This window comes from Pleuronectes platessa, chromosome 3 (genome assembly GCF_947347685.1).
Source record: "Pleuronectes platessa chromosome 3, fPlePla1.1, whole genome shotgun sequence".
NCBI lineage: Eukaryota > Metazoa > Chordata > Actinopteri > Pleuronectiformes > Pleuronectidae > Pleuronectes > Pleuronectes platessa.
In genome coordinates this window covers 8,976,728-8,985,256 of record NC_070628.1, presented here as the reverse complement: position 1 = coordinate 8,985,256, position 8,529 = coordinate 8,976,728, and positions in this window count along the sequence as shown.

Below are 8,529 nucleotides of genomic sequence, written 5' to 3'. Positions count from 1 at the left end.
AGAAGCAGAAAAATAAATTCACCATAGGCAAAGACGGAAAAAAGGAGCTTGTAAGCGGCACAGATAACAACGGTCGCTAATATATTCTGCTTGGATACAAATGTATGTGTGTTAAGTAATCTTACAAGTGTAAAGCCCATTACTTAGGCTACCACAAGTAATGTTAAGCATTTATCTGCAGCCAGGGTGAGCTTATTACAGCTTATGGACAGGATTAGAGGCACAAGTCTAACGCTTATATCTGCAAACACATCAGAATAACTGCCAGGGCTACAATAAACCCCTGTGATCTGGTTCTGATCTTGTTCCACTTTGCCATCAGTCGTCATCATAGCTCCCATAATTCCCTTTCTTGGTGCCAAGATTTTGGGGTCTTTTTTCCCTTCAGATAGAAGGCACAAAGAGAACAGGACAGAGAGGGTGTTTTTTTTGTTTTGGTACCTCTGTGTCTTCCCCCACTCTTTCTCTTGCCGTCCCTCTGTGGGGCTCTGGTGTGATTATTACACTTTCAGTGGAGGATTTAACCACGGGCCAGTTGGGCCATCGCCTCGGGGAGGCCCCCATTTCAATGCGTGTGTGCTACTTTTTCCCCCAGTTTATTGCCTTGCCTTTTATTCTGCCAGGCAGTCCCACTGACATCAGGGGGCTCTTAGAATAACTCGCCTGAGGCGATCAGATCCCTGAACCTTAAATCAGCCACCGTATACTGGTATAGATTCCAGATTTGAAAATGAGCTACTGCTAATAGATGAAGGTAACTCATATAACGCTAAGGATGAAAGATTTTTTTTTTTAATAGCTTTAAAATTTGTGTAGTCTGTCAAGCAGGAACGCGTATATTTAACCACCTTCAGCGAAGATGATAAAACAAATTCTGATAAAAGATGTGGACTATTTATATCTGATTGAGAAACTGTGTTTTTTCATGTTGTCTTTAGCATGAGGGTTCTGGACCAACATGCTTTCACAGGACTCTTCCCTCCAATAGACACGATTTTAACCAGTGTCAGCAATTAATTTAGTATCTGTATATCTACATTGTAAATTACATCTCCTGTTTCTTTACATGAGACCAGATATGAGAGACTCCTCACACAAACAAAATGATTATTGTTATAATATGTTACATACTACTAATGTCTCTGAACCCCCAAATCTTGGAGACGTAGACTTGATAAAAAGATGATTATTTCTGTAATTCTAATTAAAAACTTGAATACATATCTCCTTTACAATCTCTTTGCTCTGTTATCATCTTTAGACAAATCTCAGCTCCGACATCCTTTGAAGGTTCGGATCATGGAGAGAAAAAACTTAGCGTGGTTTGAATAACAGCTAAAATCGATTGGTGAAATAACCAATTAGCAGATGAAAAAAAACAACAATATGCGAAAAGTTTAGGTATAATTATCCGTTGGTGAAGTCAGCGGGGACTCCGTTATGTATCGACAGTCTTGGCCTCTCTCTCCTCTGGTCAGCATGGACTGTGTGCGGATCAATGTGACAAGTCAAGTGCAGGTCAACCTTTTGTGGAAGATTCAGAGCAGATATGGTGAAATGAAAGGCGATCGATAGTCTTTTGTGTTGTGTGAATAAACAGAACATAAAGCCAACAATCCTGAGCTGTTTAGAAATAAATAATATTATAACGATAATAATCATAGAGAAGTGGCGTACGATCTTTGAGGGCCAAATTCTTTCTTTGGAAAATTTGTGTGAAAAGTGCAAATGGTGTTTTAGTGGTATTTCACATGGTATGTTTTGACAACTCAAAATGAAACATAGCACAAAGCATAAATATCTGTATAAAGCAATGTAAATACTATGTGACCTTTTTTCATGGGTAGCATGTGTTAAGGGGCTATAAATAACAGGGCTGCCCCTTATTATTCAAAATACTAACGAAAGTGGGAGGGGAAAGTTCACATTGGAACAGTTATGACCTGTTGTGAAATTCAATATATAAACTCCAGAATCCAGCAGGGGGCGATGACTCTCAGCTGAACCTATTGCACGCCCTCATCACCTATAAGTGAAGTAAGCCGGTAATTTAACATTGTTTTGCTACGAAAATGGAGGATGGTACCGAGGAAAGCCGTAACCAAAGCACAAAATAATAGCCAAAGCTTTAAAAGGGAAAATATTTCCATGGCCAAAATGTGCTTTAGTTTCCTAGTTTCTTGAATGAATTGGCGACCCCTCTGACTTTCTGCTGTTTCTTGACACAAAGGTTGAAAACCGCATTGTTCGAGGTTTCATTTTGAGTAACAAACCAAAACTCTGTGAGGACTGACAACAGGTTTACGGGAAAGTGAAGCAGCCACATTCTCATCCTTTGTTCCTCAGTAGCAATGAACCCACCACATGTGGGTTGACTGTCCCAGAGTTTACTCGTAATCAGTCAAGAGTCAAAAATGCAAACCAAGACCTGATTAATTCAAGCTGCTGAACACCTAATAATTTCTTAATGTAGGCCTGTCAAAAGACCTGATTTGTTGCAGGCTGATATAAATCCATAATTAAGACATAATGTAATTCCTGTCTACTGTTTGTGTGTGTGTGCACCTGCAAAGGTGTATGTGCTTCGGTGTATGAATGACAACTCGATGCGCCCATGTAGTGGGTAAATATTGCAGAAGGCCAGAGTCTCACGAGTGAGCACTGTGGATCTGAGATCTCTGATCTGTGCAGGAACTCAGCAGGACACTACCACTGGCTCCACAGCTGTAGACATAAACTCAGATTTGCTGGCCTCCCCCGTCTCCTGCTACAGCAGGTTTAGCATGTCTCGAATCGATGTCTCGCCCCGCCCAGTGGAGGTGTATCAGGAGTCAGAGCTCTAATAAGAAGTAATTGTGCCCTTTGCTTTACCCTGGCACCCTATGAGGGATAGAGGTCAACAGAACAGCTGGAACTCGGAGACTGTTAAAAACAAACATGGCTGTTTAGGGTTTATTTGTAGATCTTCTCCAACAGGAAATAAATGGCTTTGCTGATTTCACGCAGGGCTTTGAGAGGGATCTTCACAGAAGTAAAGTCCCGGCTCCAAAAGTCTAATTGCAGTTGGAACCGAGCAGCTGAAGCCATGCGTGAAAAGGAATAAATAGATACAGCTTAAAAACAAGAAAAGTGCTTTAAACTGAAAAAGAGCAAACATTGAATCATTGTTAAAACGATGTTAAGTTAAATTCATTAATATTGAAGCCCTCGCTTTGTTGAGACGGTTTTAAGTCAGATCGTATCAGCCTTTAAGATCTGACTTTAAGATTTTATATGCAGTTTATGCAAGCAAAATGGGCCAGCGCCACATTGAGTTCTCGCTTCACTCTTTATTGAAAGCCATCTTAAAAACGACTGATAAAAGCCAAGGGCATCTTTAAGAATTGACACACTCTTTAAAACATACATCTCATGAAAAAGACTTAAAGAGGGCCAGTTGCAAATTTAATATAACTGGGGGGATGCAGCAGTGAAATACCATCAGTGTGGTGCAGGCAGCGAGCGGCTGTTCACAAAGTAACTGCCTGGGTCTGAGAGAATACTAGTCTCACATCACATCTGAAAGCCACACACACTGGCAGACAAAGGCGAGAGGCAGGCAGGGCTGATGAAGAGTGAGGAGAAAAGGCAGGCTCAATTGAGCTGGAGCGATATACCCCTATTTCACCTTTTTGCATCACTTGCTTTTGTACAATATGTCCATGCAGACAAGGGCCTTTTGTGGCATGAAAGTGAGGGTTTGATGAGTTCATCTAAGTAAATAGGCAGAAAAAGTGTAAGAAGAAAAAAAAAAAGAAAAAGTTCCGTGACATGTCTGATTCCTCTACAAGCCAAAAAACAAAGAAACCTGGACAAAAGAACTCTCAGTATTCAGAACAATACAAGACAAGGGCTCTGAACACATGAGAAACTTAAGTGTAATTCTGTTCACCCCTATTCTGATTAACTTTTTTTACCCCATAAATATTTGATGAAATGGGCCCAAACCAAAGCTATACAACACTCCTGCATAACTGATACTCACACCCGTGAGCCATCAACATTAGGGGCATGATTGAGTGCATTCAAATGAATTCAAACTGCACATTGATTACTTGATGGAATAAATGGGTCCTTCCCATGCACCGCATTCTCCCTTCATTCTTCTACGCTAAGATGCAATAGATTCCGGAGAAAGCAGCATTTGCCAGACAAGGGAGCAGCGAAAGGGACGGACAACCTTGGCGAACGCTCGTTTTGATTTCACATGTATTTCAAAATGACGGGTAGATTTGATCTCTGTGGGAAGTTAATTAGGTTCACAGATTGCTCCAGGTATTCTTCAGGTAATTCAGAGTGTTGTGATCCCCAGAAAAAAAACCTTAGACCCCACTCTGCTCCGAAACACTCTGCTGCATTATTGGGAGAAGCTAATTATTTTTACTGTGTCAGGGGTGTGCTTTTTTGCCCGGTAGTAACACAGTGAAAAGGAATAATAATTGGAAAAACTAATGAGATGAGGCTAGCAGACACAAAAAAAAAAGCAGAGCCTACATTGTAAAAAGTTAATGCAATTTACAGAAGTTGCTGTGATCCTCTGAGGCTGACGTTAAGACCTCAACCTCACCAGAACCTTTTCTCTTTCTTTAAATCATCATTATTAGCTGACATTTGCCGGTGAGGAATAACTAACACTGTTTCAGCGGAGCCCTCTTCATTGTAACAATCAGGCTGTCAATCAGGACTATAAAGGCGTGCAGTTTCAGGACAAACACTGTCACTGACATCGCACTGCAATTAATGGAAGATTGCAAAAACCCAAGGCAGCTCTGCTCTAAATAAAAAAGAGGTAGTAGCTTCAGGATGAGCCTTAGGCGACTCCCAGCTGTCAAAGTTGGGAGGACACGCAATGAGGCCACTCATTTTCTTGCGAGGAACAACTTGTTCAGCTCAGAGCAGGTACAGGACCTGCAGGGTGGTTTGCATATCGGCTCAGTGAAGGTTGAGAGAAGCAGAACCTCTCATTAAAACCCTCAGATATCATTAGTTCTTTCATCAACTCCTCAAACCAGCCACTTTCTTCCCATCTCCTTGGCAGCTTTTCCTCGGTGGAGCAGGTGTCTTAAGAATAGCGAAACATAAACATGAATAAATAAATTTCCCATCTAATCACTCAGTGGAGAAGATTCATTCACACTCCCACCTCTCAGGCATATTTTATTTAAACAAAGGACATCAATCCTTGAATCATAAATAGTGCCAATAGTTTTAAAATGTTAAGCTATAACTAAAACCTCATAATGAAGCTGATCCGGAGAGACCAAGGTCAATAGTAAAAAAAAAAATTTGGGAATCCAATGTACAACACTTCCCTAACTCTGCCATAATTAACTTGAATATATTAAATCTTTAGTGCAATGCTTATTGAATTATACATCCTCAATTTGCCTTCGACAATACAGTATATTGAGCAGTGGTGGTGCATAAGGAGACCTGTTGGCATATATAGAGCCCCTGAGCATGAATTATTATCTATGTCTCACTGAAGGACCCTCTGTTGGGTTCAGGGGGGACTTGAACCCCTCCTGAATAGACCTATTTGTCTAAATAAGTTGTAATTACTTTCTCAGGACATGCAGAACCATTTTAATATTTTAAGCCATATGGTCAAGCCTTTATACACAGATGCTGCAGGAGCTGAACCGACACCCAGAGAGAAGGTTGTGCACGTTTCTATCTATACAATAATAAATGTCAGTTCATTGATGGACAGCAGTTTATAATCAGATGATGCTTAAGGGAGTATTCATAAGGGCAGTAATTAGACTGTAATACTGTATTTTTAATTTTTTTTTAAGTAATAACTTAATTCCTATATAACAAGATTTTAAATGAGAATAAACGAATTTCTTTATTTGCCTTAAATTGTGCTCAAGATATGTACAAAGCAAGCTGGAAAACATAACAATAAAATAGACACTACATAACGATCGACAACACAGTTCCCCAAAAACGAAGCCAAATTGTCTTGATCGCCCCCTGGTGGCTGGCTGCAATAAAGATCATAAACTTCGTCCCTTCTGTGTTGGCGGATGGGACATTGACTAAAGTCCATATCAATTTGTCATTCTTATAACACTGATGTTTGTTTAGTTGTTCAAGTTTCTGATATGATAAAAATGGGTTGAAACATTATTACTGAAAGCTGAGACTGACTCTCGATTGGTCGAGCAAGTGTATCAGCAGGACCATCTGCTGATCGCTGCTGTGCAAAATCTGGCCCCAAATGACGCCATTGCCACAAGATGGCAGCGTTCGTAAAGCAGGCTTCGTTTCTGGTTAGACAGTAGCAAACTAGAGACACATTTTCCATACAGTCTAAAGTCAAGTGGACAAACTGTAACTGTAGCATTATTTCTAATTATATCTAACATACATTTTCTTTGGTTTTCTGTACTGCAATTTCATTTTGTTGCCTGGTTCTGAGAGAATACAAATGTTTTGGCCCAGAAATTACTGGAAATTTCATGCAAATGTTTCTGATTTTATGTTTAAAATTTCCTCAGTATGTTTACATTTGGGTTTGATCACGCTTGGGTCTTATTGTGCTGTATCGAAACAAGATATAAACACTTGAATTTTCCCATTAAGTGCCCTGCAGTTAACCCATAATCTTTTTCTTTTTGAGTGCCATCTGAAAACCAGTTCGACAAAGGCAGCGACACTGTAAAACTTTCCTATTGTCTTGTCAGTCATGCCTGAAGAACTCACATTCACATCTCTTATTCTCACTTTTTGATCCGCAGAAAATGGCAAAGATTCTTTTATATTCAAATGAGAACATTAACATTAGACATCCGGCATCACAAAGTCCCTCTCTGTTAGCATCTCATTTGAATATCTCATATCTTCAAGACACAGCTCAGTTAGAGTCATCTGGGCTTTTGTCCCCAGCACGGGACACCACAGGCAAGTCAGAGAGGTGTCAGACATCCAGCCTAGTAATTTGTCATGAAAGAACCCTTTCCCGGGATGAAGGTAACGAGCTGTCAGGGTTATAATGGCTAGCATAAACATAGCTAATTAATTAGAAACCAGGTGAGGCTGGGTGAGGCCACACTGCTGAGAGAATCCATAATTAGCTAATATGTTACATACACTACTCGGAGAAATATTGTTCAGAAGGCAAAGCAATTACATTGGTGTGAATATCAACAAGGAGAGACTGATAAGGAGTCTCTCAGTGGCACCTGTAACAACCTCAAAGAGAGCATGCATTATAAATACAAAAGCCAAGTCATTCTCTATTAGAGATGAAGACCAAAAGGCACTCAGACAATAACATGTCAGCATCTCTTAAAGTGCACACCAACTCCCTCAGACGTCTCAAAAATGCCAAACAAAATGAAAATGACATGCCACGGCTCAGAAACTTGGCACTGAGTGAAAACTTTGAACAATGCTTCTCTCAGAGGACCAAGTTGTCTCTTTTTAGACTTTGACAGTAAATTGCGGCTCATCTATCTATATAGTTCAGTGGGAGGAGAATGGCTTTTTGTGGTGTCAGGCTTGTAATATCACTTAGGATAATGTAATTTTACATCATTTCATGATTTCGCAATTAGTGATTGGAAACAGAGATCGAGCGATGCTGTAGGTGCGTGTGTAGACAAACACAGCTGGGACACTCAGGATCAATTTGAAATGTTATATGAAGTAAATAGCCTGGGTAGCTTCCTGTATGGAATCATTTATGGGGAGATTCAAACTATGACATTTAGAGTTTTTAGAATCCTATCAGTTTCATAACCACTAATTATCAATAACATAAGGTGAAGACATACATTTTACTCGCTCAGGTGTCCCGGGTTGTAGCTCTAAAAGTTGCTTAATTTGAAAAAATTAGCAAAGTTGTACATTTCTTCACGTCAATTAATAGAAACTGAATTCTTGACACATGAGATTTTGAAACAGAAATTTGTCTTGGTCTAAAATCACAGTCTAAATTTTTTTTTTAATTAAATCTAAATTGGTGGTCTTAAGACAGAGGATTGTTCACTGAGTTTGTATATGCCCTACAGATTTTATAGCCCACTGTCAAAAATATGGGATTTGGGGCTATTTTGTTATCCTATCTTTGTTTTTAGGAATACAGACATCCTCCATTTATTCCTGTGTCATGTATAATATAATATGGAGAGTGGGATGCAATGTGGCTTGTGATGATGCAGGGTGTTGGGTGGATGATGGGACAACTAGGGACACCCTTATTTCTCTTACACACTGACCACCCCTATTCTATCAGCTTGTTTAAGTTGCTCCAGTGCCACTCTCTCTCTCTATTGTTCTCTTTCTCTCACACACATTGACCTGTCTGTCATAATCGCACAGGCCGTCGGCAGCACCGGGAGAAATCCCACCACATATGAGGGCTGTCATACCATCCATTAAGTTTTAAATGTCCTCTGCAGGCAGACATAACTTGTTATAATACTAGAACTTTCTGCTGTAACTGAGTTCCTGCAACGGGTTCTCAGCAGGATTAACACC